The following is a 21,300-nucleotide window of genomic DNA, read 5'->3' on the forward strand; positions in this document are numbered from 1 at the left end:
GGTAATCATCATTATGCCACAAATACTGTCGATTGAGCTTCATTTATATTGAACATTTCATCCCGTTTGACTGAATTAAAGAATTCTGTATGATAATATCAACATTTAAAAATATGGCTAAAAAACAACAATTATAACTTCAAGTTGACTCCCTCATGTAAGTGTATTCTCAATACCTTGAGCAATGACTAACTTTTTATTCTTTTTTTCCATCCTGTTTGGTTCCATCCTCTTAGCCGTTGTCAAAAGTCATAATTATAAAGTTTAAGTGCATGAGCTTGACCAGTGCATATTTCCAAAAGTCTGGTATACCCTTTTTTAAATGCTTCCTTAAATAACAACACAAGCATATTAATATAATTATTCATTTAAAAGGTAAAGATTTCAAAAAGCTCTGGATATCACTAATATGAATATAATACATGTAATGAAAAGTGTGCACTGAAAAAATTAGCAGCAATTAAATCCCAGGAGTGTTGATAAGACTGTTGTAAACGAGTCTGCACACAACGCTGCCAACTAATCTCCACGTTCTGCACGTCCAATCCAGTACGCCTGCTGAGAGACAGTTGACAGTGGGTTTGATCTCTGAAAATCATGTAAACAAACCAAAATTTAGAGGGATGTAAAAGCGTTATCTCCCCTGCTGTAAGCATCTGTCACATGCAATGCTCTTTGGAAAAAGGAGCATTTTAAAATCTTTTACTGGAACAAGTCAGAACAATACTCTTTTTGCTTAATTGGCATGGCATGCATATCTTATCACTTTAACATAAGTTTGGATGTTATTATTTGATGTAATTGCCTCTAAGCATGATCTTATTGTGAGTCTTGATAAATAACAACTACCTTGATAGATGGACCAGTCATTATGGTGGGGGTAAGACATTGACAGGGTGTTCTTGAAAGTAAACATGGAAATAATACCTGTTTAATTCAATAACCTGGTAATAAAGTCAGTAACAAAAGTAACTGCAAATTTCTCAGAGCTCCGCCCATTTAAATATCTAAATTCTAAATACAGGCCATTCAAATTCGATTATTATGCATATTTGTTAAAAAGAAAGCAGTGTCATTGGTTGACATGATCATTTTGTTATTGGGGCCATTAACACAGTCACTAATCCTATTGTGGCTTCAGATGTTTTTGAAAAGTTTTTTTTTTTTTTTCTCTCTGAGCAAAGCATCCAATGACTTGAAAAAGGTTGTTTGTGATTTTTGTCTCATATGACTGGCTGCAGAGTGAATCTCACCAAGATTTAAGAGCAATATACATTCTTATTTCAATGGCTTCTGATGCATGTAAAAAGTCCAGTTGAATTCATTGGAACATTGCTTTTAATGCACTAACCTATGTTGTTGGATGTTGTTGGGGTTGTATAACAAAGGAGCCTTCCTAAGAAACTGAGTCAAATAATTGATTTTATTTTACCACTGGTCACTCCGAATCTGGATATTTACAGTTGCAAATGTTACAAATTCATGCCGATGGTTGAGCCAGTCTTTATATGTTGGGCTGTTAGGGATACCCACACAAACAAAGGTTTTTTGATAGAGCTACAGAGATCTAATGTGTACATTATTTAAGGAAATCAACCTATGAAAGGCTGATTAATAGTTGCCTCTGCAATTAGGATAGGAGAATGTATTTTAACATTGAAAAATAACACATAACAATATGAATGCAGGGCCAGATCTAAACAGAAGTTTCCCAGTCACTGTTGAGTTAAGGCCTCGATATACTTCCTACGAAATCGAAGAATGAACAAGTGTGACGTCATCTAGAACAAAATCTGGCCAAAAAGGTGGTTTTACGTTCATTTGAGTGGTTCGCAAGAACTTGCCTGGGCAAACTTTTAGCAAAATTTCTTACAGGCTGCTAAACACCTTTTTACTGCCATTTGTCCATGTCATCAGTAGGTGTGACCTGGAGCTCCACCTACCGGTTTGCCGTGAGTCCCACTCATATCAATGACCTCAGCCAGCAGCTAATTTTGTTTACGCTGTTCAGTCAAGATCAGTAAACATCAACACACTGAAGTGCAATTAATAGTGAGCTGGTGCAAATTTACCTACATCTGTATGATCGTTCACTTAGAGACATTTTTCAAGACCATGTCATGCATTTTTTTTATTTTTATTAGTCTACAAAAAGAATCAAATTTGCTCAAATACTCTCAAGTGCCCATCCACTCTTTTGTTGTATATGCTGCTTCACTGATGTGTCATCTGCAGCGAAAGCCATTCACACATCTGCCCATAGTAAGATATGCATATCATTCTTTTGTCTGTATTTTTCCCATTAACACACTTTTATACACCAATCTTTGCAGTTGTATCAGTGTCAACATAAATTACAATAACAGAGTGTAATCTGTGCATATTATGGCCGTGTACATTGTGTTAACACATTAGCATCATGAATTCAGAATGTAATCAAGACAAATTGCGCATTTTCGACTGTATATATATATTACTTTAAATCATCATCGAGTGGTTAAAAAAAGCATCTTTTACTGATCTAGGATGAATTCTACTCATAGAATGAGGCTGTGAAAAGGTCTCTCGCTTAATGTGAAGAAGAAAGCGGGAGCCATACATAAAAACATAATTTTATTTCTATAACTCTGCTGCATGCGTCTCTCTCTCTCTCTTTCTCCTCCAGCAGTTCAGACTACTCTTTTATCCCTCCCAGCTCTCACTGCAAACACAAACAGCTGTTAGAGATCATTTCCCACAGGTGTCAATCCTTACTGTTTTTCGTCTCTCGGCCTCGCTCTTCACAGACGTTGCTCGGCCACACCCACATCACCACAGAGGCATTTAGTCATTGATAACACATTTTAATATCACACTGGTTAAGGTTTTACTTAAGGTGTCCTTATATTTAAATGTACTTCTAAATGCCTCCCACAGTGGTGTGGTGGGTGTTTGAATGTTCGCAAACAGTATACCGTTGCTTGGCTTTTTTGAACTTCTTTTTATCCATGAACGAAGAATGAAGAAGAACTTCTGCGGAAGTATATCAGGGCCTTCACTGAGATCATGGTGTTGCTCTGTCACCATTGTGCCCTTAAGAAAGACATATAACCTCAAATTTCTCTACAGGAGCTGCTATAATCACAGTGAAAGTTGCTTTGGATGAAATGTGCCTGGTTAAAGTGGAAATTAAAGAGATTTTCAACCAATTTTAAAGAGTTTAAATGTATAATTAAATATCTATATATAGACAAGCATAAGTGAGAATAGATTAATGTACTATACTTCATTAATCTTCAGGCTCTCTCCTAAATCTGTCAAATTAGAGTGAGTTATCCCTATCTTTAGGGTTTGTTCTCATAGAAGGACCTGGTCTTATCCAAGTGCTGCTTCAGTTTTAGAGACTGCTTAGACAATAGCATTCCAAAGCTGTTTAATCCCAAAGTCATGCCTGAATCAGCCTCAGTAGGGAAACTAACTAATGAGTTTTATACCCTCTAAGCCTTATGTTTGAAACCTATTGCACATTTGTGTCACTAGACACACACTGAATTTGGGAGCTTTTGTTTTTAAGGCAAATGCAACATGCTCTGTGAATGTTTCAAAATACTTGCTTCTGTTTAGATTTTAGTGGATCTAATATATTTACTTAACTTTTGAAAAAAAAAAAAAAAAAAAAAACACCATTTCTGTGTGGTGTGAAATTTGTATTGTTTAATTTGCCCTCTGTGCATTGTTACCCACCAGTAAATAGTCAGAGGCCATATGATTTTATTTCAGAGAACTGGCTTTATTATGAGCAATAAATTACAGTTAGATTATTGCCAGTGTTGTACACCCAGCAAGTTTTTTTTTTTTTAAGATGAGGATCTTGAGGATCTTTATTTCATGTTTATAAAATAAAAATGTCTTTTCCACCCTTCAGCGAAGAACATCTTCTTGAGACCATAATGTGTAAATCAGAGTTTTAGAGTGCAAATAAATTAGTTGGTAGAACTTCATCAAATTATATGGGTGTTGATCTGTTCAACCCTGGGTCACATGGTGTTCTGCTTAGGATGGTTCACCATATCAAATTACCCAGATCAAAGATCCTGAACTGTCAATAACAAACTAGCCATGTTAGTGCACAAATGATTATGACAGGTTAAATAGCAACTGAAAACTGAAAGCATAACAGCAGCACATGTATAACGCATGTGCTCTTATCTCAGAATCACTCTGAATCACTTTCGATCTCTTTTTTTCACTTCTTGTCTGAAGCTTTGCACATGTGAACAGTCATCTCCAATACTGTTGATGAGGTATAAATGAAAGGATGTTAAGCTTGTTGAGCAATTTTTAACACCCAAACAGGCTAAAATCTTTAACCTGATGTCCATTTCATTTTCAACCTGGCTTCATTTTTATTTGACCTGACTTTATCATTTTAGATATTATTACATATGTGAACATAAATGCATTTAAATCATTATAAGTGAATAGGCTTATATGGGTAATTGATGCATAATGTCCATCAAGATTTTAGGTTAAAATGTACATGAATAAATAAGTAAAATGTATGTATATCTTAGGTCATGTAACTGGTCCCCTTTTCTTTACTTGTTCATCAGTCCTGTGGTGTGACAGAGGATTTTTTAAGAGTACAAATATTCAAAGTCTCTTAATGAATATGAGGTTATTAAAGTTTTATGTATAATACTTACATGTATAATGTTTAATATATTTCACACAAAAAATCAGTATCAAAATGCTCTTTAAACATGTTTATAGCTTAGATATAATCTTTTTAATCAATCTTTTTTTCCAACACATGGTTATTAAAAATAACTGACAGCTCTAACCATGAAGGAAGAATCAGTTTAGGCAAAAGATGTGAAAAGAGTGTCAACCTTCATTACACTGCGGATAAACACATATGTTTCAGTTATGGAGGAAATAAAAGCTAGTTTAAGTCATCTTTTGCCAGTTGTAATTGAACATTGAACTAAAATTTTACTTCTTAAAACTTCTCTCTCTCTGTATACATTTTTCTTTATTAAGACGGAACATTGCTGTAAAAGTACCAACCTGGGGCTGGTTGTATAAATCTGTTTTAGACTAGTCTAACAAGTTAGTTGTCTTAAATTTTCATTTAAGACTGGTCTTAACTATACAGCAGTGTTTCCTGCACCACTTTACAGCAGCAGCGCTCCACTGCTACTGAATCTCCAGTGCCACGGCAAAAGAATGAAACCCAAGTTGTGAGCTTGTAATCTGAATTGAATGTGATGAGATAAAAAAAGAGTGCATGCCTGCAAAGTAATGTGAAAACAACATGTCTTTCTATTGCATATTGCCCTATTGTGTATAGGGCTGAATGATTTTTGAAATTAAATTGGAATCAGGATATGTCCTTTTGTGAATATTAAAATGCAAAGGGCTGTGTTTTAATCAAACTGTCTGCACACGCTTCTAGTGCACAGCTCTGTTATGAGTACACATGAGGCGGTTCTATGCCCACTCCACGAATTTAATCTTGTACACAGAATAACACGCGTTGCTTTCGATTCAATTTGGTAACACGCTGAGCGTGTTATATTTACAGCACTCCAAATCCACTTTAATTGGCCAATAGAAGTTACTAAATCTAAAACAACCCTATGACACCAGGTTTTTGTGGACAGAAGAGGAGATGAGAGCATTTCTCCATATTTGAAATGAGGCACTCATTCAAAGGCTATTGTTAACGCAACTTCACACAGAAAGTTTCTACAGTTTTCCACCAAAATAAAGGTTTGATGGGTTAATCAGATTCCATCTGATCCCATTTTTTCCCCTCTCTACCATGTAGTTTAGTCTTTTGTACATTCTATGTGTATATTGTGTATTGTTTGTGTACATTCTGTGTAATGTCATACCAAAACTGATAAGACATGTCTACTTGTTGTTGGAGCAAACCACCAAGACAGTTTCCTTGTAAGCACAACTTACTTGGCCAATAAAGTCAAGTCAAGTCATTTTTATTTGTATAGCATTTTTCACAACACACATCGTTTCAGAGCAGCTTTACAGAAAATCATGCATTAACAAAAAATGAAACTGTAATATCTATAAAGTCTTACTATTGTAAATTGTGTATAAAAATTAAATAAATAAATAATAATTGTATTTAGAACCCCTGGGAGAAAAATAACCTTGGGAGAAACCAGGCTCACTGTGGGGGCCAGTTCCCCTCTGGCTAACCAGCATGAATATAATGCCAATATTAGTTATTTATGTGCAGTGCAGGTCATGATTTAAGATTAGTAAACAAAGCAAGCGTTAAGGTCCAGTGTTTAAAAAAATTGTTTTTAATGAACTGTAAGATTAATGACTAATATCTTTGAAGTCCATCCTGGATTAACTGCAGAAGTTCACATAGATGCATTGTCCTTTGTTAGTTGGCTGATGAAGGCTTTTGTTGGCAATTAAATGATAGTCTATGTATTCCATTTCAAGAGTATAGTCCATCAATAGACAAAGGTGATGCAGGCAGAGTTCAATGAGGTGCATCGCAGTTCAACCAGCAGGTCATTTCGGTGAGGTTCGGTGGGGTCCATCCTAAATCAAAGGTTCAGGCAGTGGCATATGAAGTATCCGATGTCTTACAGTTGGCTTTGGCATCAGTTCATCCTCTGAAGTCCATCGTAAAAGACTGGATGTCTGGCTAGCACCGGCTGCATTTAGTCGTTATCACTCAGAGACACATAGCAGTGGAGTCCGACACCAAGCAGAAATGGAGCTGGATCTGGCCGGCTCTGGTATCCTAAGGATATGAATCCTGAGGTTGAGACATGGAAACAAATAGAATAATATTAGCGTAGATGTCATTCAATTTTATGCAGAGTTACAGATCATGATAGACGTTTCTGGTTCCAGCAGACCTAACTAAAGCAGCCTAATTGTGAGTTGATTGATAAATTAGGTGTATGCCTGGCTAAATAGATGAGTCTTTAGTCTAGACTTAAACTAAAAAAAGATAATTATGATTATGATTATGAAACCATAGCAATGCTATGTACAAGTTAATAAATTAATTATATTACTCTTCTATAGTAATAAAAAATACAAAAAACAGTTATTATTAGTTATTATTACGCGTTTGAGTTTCTCATTTAATTGTATTCAGACAGTTTCACTGAGCCGCACTGCAGACCACACTGACTGCAGCTCCTGAAGAGTGTGTGAAGATTAACCGCTTCAGAACTCCAGCGAAAATATAAACAAGGATTTTAATGAATGTTAAGCTCTCCAGTTTCACTATAATTTAATGAGCATGTAATGGCAAATGTCATTTTTCGTTGTAGATTCATAAATGCAGTTTATGAACCCACTGCATGTGGGTAATAGAATGAAGAACACAGACTCTCAAAAGTCTTTTTTCATGTGAAATAAGGGCTCGTGGGTTTAATCGGAGAGCCTTAAAGTAATGTGTGAAAGTGAAGAATTTGGGATAGAAATGTTTTACAACTGCATACTTAATTTTTATATATAAAATAATATTATATAATATCATATAAAACTGACAATTAATCGTCATAATCATGCAAGCCATAAAATAGACAATTAATCATTATAATCACAATTATTTGTTTGACAATTAATCGTCAGCCTAATTTCGGAATCGTGACAGCCCTAGCAATAGCTCAAATGATAAAGCTTTACACTTGCAATGCAAAGGACCAAGAAACTAGTCCAGAAGGCCACGTGAGTCAACACCTATCATAGAAACACCACGAAGTGACGTGGTTGTTTCACCAATTGTGTTATTCATTTGACATTTGCTTTTTATGACACTATCGGTTAGGTTTAGGGTAGGGAGTCACATTTTGTTGATTTAAAAAGTCGATAGAGCATTTACCCTAACAACGTCTTCTGTTTTTCATCTCACATTTGCTTTTTATGACAATATCACTTTAGGGTTTAGGATCAAGATTTAGGGTAGGGAGGTAGGCTTTGTTGGATTAAAACTCAATTCAGCATTAACCTAAAAAACATCTATTTGGGAGAACATTTAACTCTCTTTTAGCGAAGTGAACATTTCACCTTGGAACTGCGATATGTGTAATGAACCCATGCAATCTCATTTTGAAAAATGTCGCCACTGTCACATAATTTCATGAGATCAGGCTGAAAAGTACATTAAAGCTGCACAGACACTTCTACTTAGATTCTGTTTACCCAGGAGGCAGAAAGTGGGTCGATTTTATTAATTCAGCATTATCCGTCTGATGTTAGATCAGTGCTGAAACTCAGTAAATACTATGTCAACCCAATATAACAATCCATTTTCAATTATGAAGTTTGAGCTAAGTGCACTCATAGTAAATTAATTTCCTGTTAGATGAAAGGAGATGTAACAACCGAGACTGAAATTGATAAGAAATGAAATGATACTATATTACACAAAGGCTCTGTCTTAATTGTTTTTCAGAATATATTCCTCAAAATATCAATATTTTAGTAGAATTCTATAGATAAACATATAATGGGGTCAAATGAAGGTGAAAATAATAGAAGATTTTGGGTCACTGTAACATCAGTTCTAGCGCATTAAACATGCATCAGCCTGCCTTTCTACCAGTAATATCTGGCATTTCTTTCATGGTGTGAATTATGCCTGCCTAGTAGACATTGACCTGTTTTTTGGGGTTCAGTGTAAATGAATTACCATTTGGATGTAAATGATCCCCCTCCTCATCTAAATGACAATCAAGTCTGTACTTGTTCGCAATAGCTCACTCTAGATTTAATGGCCATTTTCAAATGAAATAGCCCTATACTTAATGTGGTAACAAAGAAATCACTGTAGTTTCTGTATAGAGCTGCAACACTGTTATGCAACAGAAATGCTGTCAGTGTGAAAGCACAATGCGAGCCTGCGGTTGCAGTTAAGCTGCAGTGGCACTTACATACAGTGTTGAGTGTAATGCATCACTAAGTAATTCATTACTGTAATTAAATTACTTTTTCATTGAAAAAAGTAAAGTAAGGGATTACTCTGAATTTTACAGTAATTTAATTACAGTTACTTCTGATGTTAAATACTGTATAGACAACAGAATAATTCTGTATAAAACGAAATTGAACATCTAATGTTAAAATGTATGTTTTCTTATTTGATGCAGCCCTTTAAATTCTTTGGCCAGTTCATGAATAATTTATTTGATTTTATATGATTTATTTGAAAGAATGTCTATCCTTCTATTTTTCATCTGGTCAAGGTTGATAAGGGTTTTAGAAAGTAATTAGTAATAAGTAATGCAATTACTTTTCAGACAGAGTAATTAGTACAGTAATCTGATTACACTGTAGAAGATGTAATTAGTAGTAAGTAATTCATTACTTTTCTAGAGTAACTTTTCCAACACTGCTTACATACTTCTTGCACAAACAATTTGGGGTATTTTAGTTAACTGCCTGTTTTGTTAAAGGTTATTTTGCATAAGCAAATATAAGTTAAGTTATATAGGGATCTCTAGTTTCTCCCTCACCCAAATCTGTTTACTCTGATATCCTTGTACAAATATGAGCACACAGATCACCATCAACTATACATTTCACCTCGGAACTGCCGCAATTTGTGTAATGAACCATGTAATGTCATTTTAAAAAATGTTGCCATAGTCACATCATTTTCATATGAGATCCCCCTAGGAGATTCTGGCATCACATTAGAAAGTTAAAGCCATGCATTGCCTTTGCCGTAGCTTCACATGTCTGTCATGTTCTCAAATTTTCATCCTAGTGTATTGATTTGTACTACTGATGTGTAAAGCAGTTTACCAGTACAATATTACTAGGACAGATGTATTTGAAAATCACACATTTCATTTGGTTATCCCTTTGTATTGAAATCATTCCCACATATTTAGTGCCAGTTTTCAGGATCTGATTTTTCACATGTGCACGTGCATTAAGGATGACTGAGCATCATGACTTGACAACCTGAATTTAACATTGCCGCAGTTTGATCCCTCTTCATGTGCTATTTCCTTTTTTGTCAGTCTAGTTTTTAAGATGCATGTTATCTGTCCAAAGGGTGTTTCTCAGTGGGGCTTTTTGGGAGTCTTTCTTTGGACAAAGTGCTACAAGGTGGCCTAAAAGGTCATTCTGATGGCCTGCAGCAGGAATGTTTGTATGTAATTGCCAAGTTCCAGCCCTCTGGACTATTATTTTAGTTTTTAATTTAAATTTAGTTTGGTGAAATGAGATGGTGAAATTGTAACATATCAAATGACATGTCTCATATGAAAAAGTTTTTCTACTGTGGTACACTGTGGTGTTTATTTTTATTAAAAATAATGGTTAGGTTTAGGGTTTGGGTGAGGGACTAGGTAGTGCCCTATGATTTCTGCGTTGCGGAAAACACGGACGGAATGCGGAATCCAGTCATAAAAACGGAATTAACTCTAAAACGTGGAATGTCACGGAATACCACATATCTGGGATGAAATTAATGTATAAATGCACAATTAATCAAAATAAAATTGTGATATGTCCTAGTGTGATGATTAAACCACAAAATGCTGAAATTTAATTAAACAAATAGCCTATACTGTATGTTCTGCTTGAGCTGTGTGCTGCAACAGTACGTGAATGTGAGAAGCCGCTGCTTATACACTAACTGCGCCATTAACAACATGTGCGCTCTGTGTGTATTAATGACAAGGAGCAGATCACTTTATTCACTGTGAAGCGCGTAGAACATGCAGACCATATATTAATATAATTCAATTATAGCATTTTGTGATTTTATAAGCACATTAGCCCATATTGAAAACTGCTTTTCCGGAGGTGAGAAGTGAAGCTGTGAAAAATATCTGATTTTCTGCCAAGATGTCGAAATAAAAGCTCAGTTTAACTAGTTTTGTAAAATTGAAAAAATGCGACAGAAATATATTACTTCTGCATAAGAAAATGTATTGTTCAATGTAGTAGTAGTAGTGGTAGTAATAATTATAATGCTAATAATACTACCTCAATAATAATTACATTATATTTAAGCAAAATCTCAAGCAAGAGTTTCATCACTGCTTTCATAACACTGTGATGCTCTTTTGTGCAGCACTGTATTTCATAAGATAATAATAATAATAATAATAAAACTCTAATTTTGGGTTTCGGATTGTGATGTGAGGATCAGTATTAATGCTCTTCAATTAGTAAAATATAATGCAATGGTATGTTGAAAAGTAATTGTTCTGTTTTCATTGATTAAAATTCTATGAATTAATTTGACAGATAAATAGACAGTTTTTTTTAGAAAATAAAATGGAAAACACAGAATTTGGGAAAAAATAAAACAATAAAAAAATATTTTCGTAATAGCATCGTTCATTGGTTTATTATTTTTCTGTATGGGAGTAAAAGTTGTACGTTTTTATGAGCCAGCTCATATAATTTCTTACAATTTAGCTTAGCTTCAATTCTATGACTTAGTTTTAGTTTGGTTTAATTTTTTCAGTGTTTTATAGTTTCAGTTTTTTTTTTTCATTTATATAATGATGTTATATTTCTTTCAGTATATATTTCTTTTAGTTTTTAGCAGTTTAGCATTGTCAATGTTAATACGTTGTCAACTGTATATGCTACAGTAGTATGATAAATATTTTTAAAATATGTTTAACATGTAAATTTATCAGGGTCATTGCTATCTAGTGGTATTTTCATGGTTTCATATAGTTCATGAAGGTGTGTTGTTTACCAAAAAAATAATTTGTAGTTAGTTTTGGAGTTAAGAAAATTTATTTAAGTTTAGTTTTAGTTTTTCCAATTAGGCCTATGTTAGTTTTAATTTTGATCTCAGTTAACAAAATTGTTCTCATTTCGTTTTGGTTAATGATCATAGCACTGCTTCGCACAGTGGGAAGGCATAATGGCACCTCAACCCCATTTGTTTCATTATGCATAGACAGGATGTTTACAGACTATGGAGCCAATTTTCGACAAAGTCGCCATAAATCAATTCATTTAGCCTTTTAAGTGGTGTGTGTGTTCATGGCAGATATAGGGATAAGTTCAGTCAGTAATAAAGTGCTGAGGCACGAGGCAACTTTTGCAACAATTACGCCTCTACAGTTCATCAAGGTTCCCATTGATTTATGGAGTTGCAAGTGTTGTTGTTGTTTCCCGATGTCTGTGAGGTCAGGCCAGGCCTGCTTTAGGAGTATAGATACCATAGTTGGATACTGAATATAGATCAGGCCTAATCTGGTTGTATTTGCATGAATTACTGAGTCACCAGACACATTTCCATCACAGCAATTTCCTCAGGCTAAGCTGTAAAACCATTTTCTGCCCTTGTCTCAATTCACTGGCAGATATTTTAGAGACTGAACATAGGTACAAAAGTAGGCTCATGTTGTAAATCTGTAACCATTGTAATTCCTTTTGTTGCAATCAAATTAATTGGTTGTAAACAAAGCAACAATGGCATACTATGTGCTGTACTTATTATACAGAACTGCATTCATACATTCTTTCTGTAATGGGTTTAAATGAATAGTTCACCAAAAAATGAAACGTCTGTCATTATTGTTTCATGCTCATGCTGTTCTGAAACCATATGCTGTTAAATTTCTATTGAACAGATTTTTTTTGAAGATTCTTTACACAGCTCTGTCTATACAATCCATACAAAGACACTTCATAGTGACTATGTCTGTCAAGCTCCAAAAAAGTAAAGAATAAATAAATAAATAAAAATCACAAAAGTATCATAAAAGTAGTCCATACGACTTTGCACTGTATTGCAAGTCTTTTGAAGCCATGTAATAGCTTTGTGTGAAAAACCAAAATTGAAGTTATTCACTGATAATCTTTTCCTTCGCTGACACTTGCATCTAGCCTGTGTTTTGTGACCAAAATTAAAAAAATCCCAAGCCACATTCTGTTACTTTACATGCAAACCAATCCCGTTTTGGAATTGATGACACTGATGCCATTTTTTTATTTAATTACTTACATTTTGCTGTACAGAAAAAGCTGCATAGATTCAAAAGTTTCAACTTTTGTGTTCTACAAAAAAGAAAAAAGAAAACATTCAGTTTTGGAATGTCATGACATGAAGGGTAGGTAAATAATGATGGAATCATCATTCTTGGGTTAATTAGTTATTTAAAAGATTTTTTACAGTTCAACACCTGTACTTGTCCCGAGTTTTTGTCCAAACAGCAGTTTGCTGCATTTTTCATTATTTTTCTTTTTTTGCTGTGTATTTAAGCCAGTACAGCTGAGTCCCTGTCATTAATTTTCAGGCGTGATAATGGAGTGTTAACAACAAACCTTCGGTGTTGCTACTGGCAAAGCAAATGCCACACTAACACAGTATTAGCCGTTGACTCTTGAAAACTTTCTCAATATTATGACATTATCTTGCTCTGTGCTATGTAGTTACTATCCTGCCTTGTGAATTTCTGCTCACTGTGCCTAAATGATTGTGGAATTCTGCCATCATCTGCTTCATTTCACACTCCAGTAACAGAAATGCAAGGTCAACAGCAAGATTCCACATAGCCTAACAAATTGCATTGCAGGGTTAGTAATCAAGGTGTAATGTTTTAGTAAAAATAATTTTAAATCAACATTCAATGTGCGCGCTTATATAGTTGCAGTTTTCTTAACTGCATTATAAAGATCTATTGATTACTGTAAGTTAAGTACTTTTTTGGTGGATACATATATGGTCAGTAACAACTATCAGCATTATGGCTTATGAGTGTTTAAAGGAATAGTTCACCCAAAAATGAAAATTCTTTCATAATTTACTCACCCTCATGCCATCCCAGATATGTATGACTTTCTTTCTTCTGCAAAATACAAATGAAGATTTTTAGAGGAACATCTCAGCTCTGTAGGTCCATACAATGCAAGTGAAGGGGGTCCAAAACTTTGAAGCTCCAAAAGGCACATAAAGGCAGCATAAAGCCGACTTCATGACAGCATCTTCCCCCAAGTAATCAGATTTTTGATCTCTTGATCGCTCACGATACATATATCAGCACTGCACTTTATTAGCCTCAGACTGGACTCACATTTTATACTTCTCTTAATAACACACTGGCAACTGACTTTCAACCGACAGCTGAATGTCAACACAACACTTCATATTTATTTCCACTGATCACATGACTGATCACAGTCATACTGCTGTGTTGCTTGGAACTGCACCCAAGACTTTCACCCAGTGTTGTACTTGTGTATATGGTTGAGTGACAATAAAGGGATTTGATTTGATTGATTTAAAAGTAATCCATAAGACTTCAGTGGTTTTATCCATGTCTTCTGAAACAATCCAATCAGTTTTGGGTGAGAACAGACCAAAATGTAACTAAATTTTCACTATAAATCTTGACATCTGCTGTCTCCTTGGCTATCATGATTTCAAGCTCGATTACACTTCCTAGCACCATCTACTCTAGCACTCTGTGTATGCGTCAAGCACTGGGAAGTGTAATGGAGCTTGAAATCATGATCGTGCCTAGAGATTGCAATGGCAAGATGCACAGTAAAAAATGTGTTACATTTTGGTCTGTATTCACCTGAAATTGATAGGATCGCTTCAGAAGACATTAATTAAACCACTGGAGTCATATGGATGACTTTTATGATACTTTTATGTGCTTTTTGGTGCTTGAAATTGTTGGAAATTAGCTTAATTTGTTTGGTGAACTACCTATTTAACATCTCTGATAATGGACCATGTTCCCCTTTTTGACTTCATTCCAGTGATTAATTGCATTATATTTGTCTTCATCATCATACAGTAGATAAATGATCAAAAAAGAGAAAACTGTGTCAGCTCAATATCACTATTGATGATCTGTACTTTTTGGCTTCTTTTTTCTCATTCAAGTCATCTTTGCTGTAATCTTGAAATGCCACAGTACAGACTGTGAGTTCACTGCACTGAACTGAGGACATTATTCCCATCTTAAGTATGCCTACCATTATTCCTCTCCACTGGCTGAAAGCACTCTGATAAATAAACATTGAAGCAATCCAACTTTATGCTGGTCTCCAAGCAACAAGAGTCATTGGAAATTAATACTCAAGCCAACAGGATGAAATTGACAGTGTACTGCTTGCTCCCCTGAATGTAATTGGCAGCCTCAAGCTATTAAATTAAGCAGTCTGATTCTTGAACTGAGCTGTTTGAAGAAAAGCTTAATTTTTTTTTAACGTAATTTCCATATTTCCTTCCTGGATGATGGTTAGTGGCCATCTTCTCAGCAAACATAAATAAATAAGATTGAAGTGATCTTACCTAAGCAATGCTAATATATTAGATAAACACACTCTTCTGTCTCTTTATCTGTCTTTCCTACAAACATCCAACCCTGCCCCCAACACACACACACTCTTACATACTTCCATGATTAGTGCCTTTTCACTCTCTGAGTCAACCTTGATTGTATTTCAATGAGCTGCAGAAGACTATATGGAGTTCTTAAATAAATTAAACATGAACTGTTTGCTTTGCTTTCATTATTTTCAAACAGTCTTGGAAGATATAGAAATTGTATCTGTATAATTTTGCCCAAATGTACTCAATCTGCCCAACAATATTTTAGAAAAGCCTAAATTCTTATTTTTCGCATGAAACCATTTGGGCACATTCTGAACTAGCTTTTTTTATTTGTATTAGCCCTTAAAGGGATAGTTCACCCTAAAAATGAAAATTCTGTCATCATTTACTCAACCTCATGTTGTTCCAAACCTGTATGACTTACTCTTCAGTGGAATATGAGATGTAAGGCAAAATGACATCTTTAGTCAGACATCCTTTTACTGTATGCAAAAGATTAAATGAAAGTGAATAGTGACTAACATATTGCCTTCATCTGTGCCATAAAAGATCCAAAGGCATTTAGGTTTGGAGCAACATGAGGGTGAGTAAATAATGACAGAATTTTCATTTTTGGATGAACTATCCCTTTAAGCATTGGTGCAAATTATCACATTCCCAATATTTAAACCTAAATACCCAACTGTTTACCCAGTAAGGTACACCAAATCCTGAAAAATAACTCAGGAATGGGATTTCCACTGACTGCTAGAGAGAAGATTAGGACTATTTCTTTGTCCTTAAATTTCACCAGAGCAATAATTAGCTTCATCTAAGCAACTTAATTAGAGCAGTGTGGGCTGCCCTGCCATACTTATCTCTCTCATCTCACAAAGGTTGCCAGGCAACTGCAGCAGAACACCATGACAAATGTTTACTGCAACAAAACTTACCGGATGAGTCATTTATCAGCCTCATCAAATAGTAAGTGAAAGACGGTTCTTACAGACAATTTAGCTTTAAGCTGGAGCTCGCAAAAGTAATCTCTGTTTGAAATTGTCGGCATTAGGTGTGACAAACTACTCAGAGAAAAGGATGCTAAGCACTGACCATAACAGAAATTACCATTTGACTTTCACATTCTATATTGCCTGTTTAATTAGGCTTGTACAGCGAATACCCTTCGTGGCTACCATGTGTAATGTAATTTTATGTAGAGGCCTCATATAGGGGATACAGGGGCTAGTCGTCACACTTTTTACTCTTGTGAATGTTTCTCAGGATAGGTTATTTTTTTTAAAGTCAATTTCTGCATGGCCACATACCTTAAAGTCTTGGCTACAAAAAAAGCTGTGAACATTTTCACTGTTGTTGCCCTGGAAAAAAACATACAATTTATTATACACTGGGGCAAGTTGTCACATTATATAGGGTGTCATAATGGAACATGCAATTGAACCACTAGTAATTGATAAATTGAAGGCTATAAATTTACGATAATTAAAAAACGTGACAACATGACCCAACATAACTTTCATGAAAAATGATTTTTTCCTAAGAACACATTTAAATCTGTTGGAAAAAACCTGCCTTCATAATATAGACTAGTTGCCCTTTGCTATATTGTATTCCAGTGTGGTTTGAGTATGTTAGCTTGTTTACACACAAGCTATAACAAATATATGATGATGGTGAAAATGTACTTTAGAAGATAGAATTCAAACCAATATACATAGCCACTGCTAGAAGAAACACACATTTGCACAATTGGACATTTGACTCCACATTTCATTGTTACTGTGATATAGCCCTAGATTGTGACAAATTCCCTATGTGACCACTAACCTCCCCATAACACTTTGTGTAGGTTTTAGCCTAAACTTGTGTGCGCACACAAAGAGCAGATATTTTTACAAAGTTTTCAGATTTATAAAATCATACATATGCAAGAATTTCTGCACTTCATAAAACCCAGTTAGTAGAAAATTGTGCTTACATGCTCAAGCTTTATTCTTCACCTTGTCTCCTCCCCAAAACAACCATATACAGTATAGAGCTTACAATGCCATTTTCTATCATGTAGTATAACCTCATCAGCATATAATTTCCATATGCATGTTCCAGATATTTTACAGCATATATTTTCATGCCTTTATATAAATATAAAATTAAGTCTAGATGATGAATACTTCTGATTTGAGAGCTTATAACTACTCACTCCATGACAACATTTATACATCCGGTCCTATGGCTTTTTGAGATAACAGATTACAACAAATTGCTGATTTGGAATAGGTCTTCAATTACATCACAAGCCTACTCCTGTAACATACTATGAAAAATCTTGTGATGGTCAAAGGTATTCTGTACTGTTGTACTCAGCGGTGGAAATGGGATTCACTGGGGGAACTCCCAGGCTTGTTCACAGAGGATGCATTTTTTTTTTGTTTTTTTGTTTTTTTGATTGAAAATAATTGAAAAATTACAGTAAAGGCATTTATAATGTTACAATTGATTATTTCTTTAAAAATAAATGATGCATTCTTCAAACTTTCTGTTGCAGCAATGCAACTGTTCGACATATACTATTAATTAAAGCTGCTAGTTTAAGACCTGTGAGGAGTCTTTTTCTCAAATTAAAGACTCTGATATATTTGTATTCTTGTTGTTGTGCATCTGGGTTGTCCACTTGTCTCTCTGTCCCGGTTAGATCAAGTTTGTTTTATTCTTTCAAAACAGAAGTGCATGGAATAGACTTCATCTCTCAAAAGAACAACAGATTGATGAATTTGAGGAGGAATATGTATCTTTTTGGTTATTTTTAAAACGGAAATTTGACTTGCAAGTCTAAAGTAACTAAATAAATGCAATACCTCAGCTGAAAAAAGACACTATATTGTGATTTCACACTTCATTAAGTAGAACAACAATTTTAACCTTTCTAACAAAAATAAATGTTAATTTAGTACTAAGTTAACATATGTATTATATTATTTCTTAAGGATTATGTGACACAATATTTCTCAGTAGACTGGAGTAATGGTAGCTGAAAATGGGGCTTTGTTATTATGGATACAATTTTTATTTTATTATAAATAAAAAATAAAAAAAATTTGTATTTCAGATTATAGAGATTATATCTCTGTAATCTATAACCACGTTGTTCTTAAAAAATAATAATAGCCAAATTACTGGATATTTCCCTTCATTTTAATGAATGGGCATTTGCTGTCAGCCACACTAAACCATGCCCCCAGCATTGCGCGCATGTGTGTATGTCAAGACTTCAGAACAGACATTCTCGAAGAAGAATACCAATACTCAGCATTTATTTGTGCATTAAATTGCACACACACACTTATGTACTTGTGGATGGTATTCTGAGCAAAAAAAAAAAAACAGTATATCTGTGCATTCTTCTGGTGCGTGTATTTGTGAATTGAGTGCGTGTGGATCGGTTGCCTGTGGATTCCCGTGTGCATCTGTCGATCTGTTGCGTGAATGTGTTGTGGCCACTCATGATGGTCAACATTGCACAACCACAGACGCAGAAGATCTGACGCATTTATGTGCAGAACCTGCAAAGCCTTCGTAGGCAAATTAGTGGAGAAAATATAGAAATATCCTTTATTTCCCTAACATATTTAGCCAGTTTGAAGGGGAATGCTGTCTCTTTGCCGTCTCTTTGCATAAAGCTGGAAAGGGCTATAAAATTATCTCGTAGAGCTTAGATATTTATCTGTCCAAAGTTAAATAAATTGTCTATAAATGGAGACGATTTAGTACTGTGGCTACTCTCTCTAGAAGTGGCCATCCAGCCAAGATGACTCAAAGGGCACACAGCAGAATGCTCAATGAGGAAGAACCCTAGAGTGACAGCTATAGACTTGAAGGAATCATTGGAACTGGTTAAACAGTTGCTGCCAAAGGAGGATCAACCAGTTATTAAATCCAATTCACTAACTTTTTCTACAGCACTATGAAAGTTTAATGGGATGTGTTCAATAAAGACATGAAATATTATAATTGTTTGTGTGCTGTTAGCTTAAACACATTGTGTTAGTCTATACTTGTGACTTTAATGAAGATGATATCACATTTTATTATCAGTTAATGCAGAAAACCAGCTAATTCCAGAAGGTTCAAATACTTTTTCTTGCCACTGTATATATTGCATATCTATCTAGCTCCCCTTAAGACAGAAACTGCATGCATCTCTGCAGACAAGAACAAAAAAACAAACAACTGAGGCTGATATGAACTATTCCAGGCCACTGCTGGAGTTGAAGGCTTAGGTCACAAAAGCAAAACAAGCCCTAATCAACTCCCCTTCTCTTTAAGTCAGCATTGCTCCATGTATGAAGAATGGGCTTTATTCATTTCAACATAGAAGCCCCTGTCTGGCTTCAGAATTCTTGCCTGACATTCCCTCAATCTTCCAACTCCAACAGGCCTCCAAAGGAACTATTTTCAGTCTGAGTTCAGTCTGCCCCGAGGGCATTGCTGTCCCTCCCAATATCTGGAGCTGTGCTCTTTATGGCCTGGAGTTTCTGCAACCTTAAAGGATAATTTGACCCAAAAATGAAAATGTAAGCATTGTTAACTGACCTTGATTTTTTTTATTTTTTTATGTTTAATTATATACAGGTCAATATGTTTAATGCAGTTACAATGAATGGGGATTTGAGCTTTCAAGTGTCAAAAAGGATGCAAAACCACCATAAAACTATAATGAAAGTAGTCCATATGATACTGTACTATACGCTATATTACAAGTCTGCAGAAGCTACATGATTGTGTGACGAACAGACTGAAATTTAAGTAGTTTGTCTTTAGCACATTTGCATAATGAGAGTTCATAAGAGAAGTACTGACGTGTGATTCTTTTAACAAATCTTTCTTTTGAGTCAGATCTTTTCAGTAAATCAGTTTATCCACTCTGAATAATTAATTCATTAATTGGATTGATTCAGTTCTCGAGTTTAACTCACTGACTCAATGTTAACAGCTCAATGTAATAGAGGATTATCAGTGAAAAGTAGGAATGGGAATCATAAGGAATTTAATGATTCAGTTTCCAAATCCTCTTAAAAATTACAGTTCCTTAATGATTCTTTTAGTACTTTTAAAGAAGAAATTTCTTCTTGTCCCAGTTTACAATTACTGTTACAATTTACTGCCCTCAGCAGTCTGTTACCAAATGATGATTTCATATTTTAACAGAACAGATTCTTGCAAAATGGTGTTTACTCAGATATTTTAAGTTAGATCTTTTATTAATTTATAATTGTTTTTATAAAATACCACTAATTACAACAAAACTCACAAGTAGGCCTATCTGTAACCACACATTTTCATATCAACAACTATCCAGTAATTACTCTGAATTCTTGGTTTATTTCAAGTCAGACATGACTAAACAAATGATTTATGGTTCAGTTAGTTTGAGATTCACTAAACAGAATGGGCAGTAATTGGTTAGTTAGGAAGTGCTGGATGTTTTGTGATGCAGATTCAAAAGCACCGGCTCATAAAAGTCATTTGTTCTGGAATCGGCCTACACTGTTGCTCTGTATGTTTCACGCTGTAGATTCAAAAGCACCAGCTCATAATAGTAATTCGTTCAGGAATCAGACTGCACTGTTTATGCATTATGTTTCACACTGTGCAGTAGATTTAAATGAACTGGCTCATAAGAAGCATTTACTCGGGAATCGCACATTTCATATGGACTATACTTTTGTGATACTTATATGTTGCTTTAAAGTCCTTTTTAAAGTTTGAAAGCTTTATTTCCCAATCATTTTAATTGAATGCAAAAGAGCAATCAGTACATTCTTCAGAATTTCTCCTTTTTGGGTGAACAATCCCTTTAACCTCATTCACTGAAGATATTGTGTGTTTAAATGAAGGACACAAATAGCTGTCTATGACAGCAGAAAAGGGAATGAGGGAAAAAAAGAGATTGGGGGGGAGGGGGGGAGGTTACTGCGGATGCTGCTGACTTTGTT

This window comes from Myxocyprinus asiaticus, chromosome 19 (genome assembly GCF_019703515.2).
Source record: "Myxocyprinus asiaticus isolate MX2 ecotype Aquarium Trade chromosome 19, UBuf_Myxa_2, whole genome shotgun sequence".
Lineage (NCBI taxonomy): Eukaryota > Metazoa > Chordata > Actinopteri > Cypriniformes > Catostomidae > Myxocyprinus > Myxocyprinus asiaticus.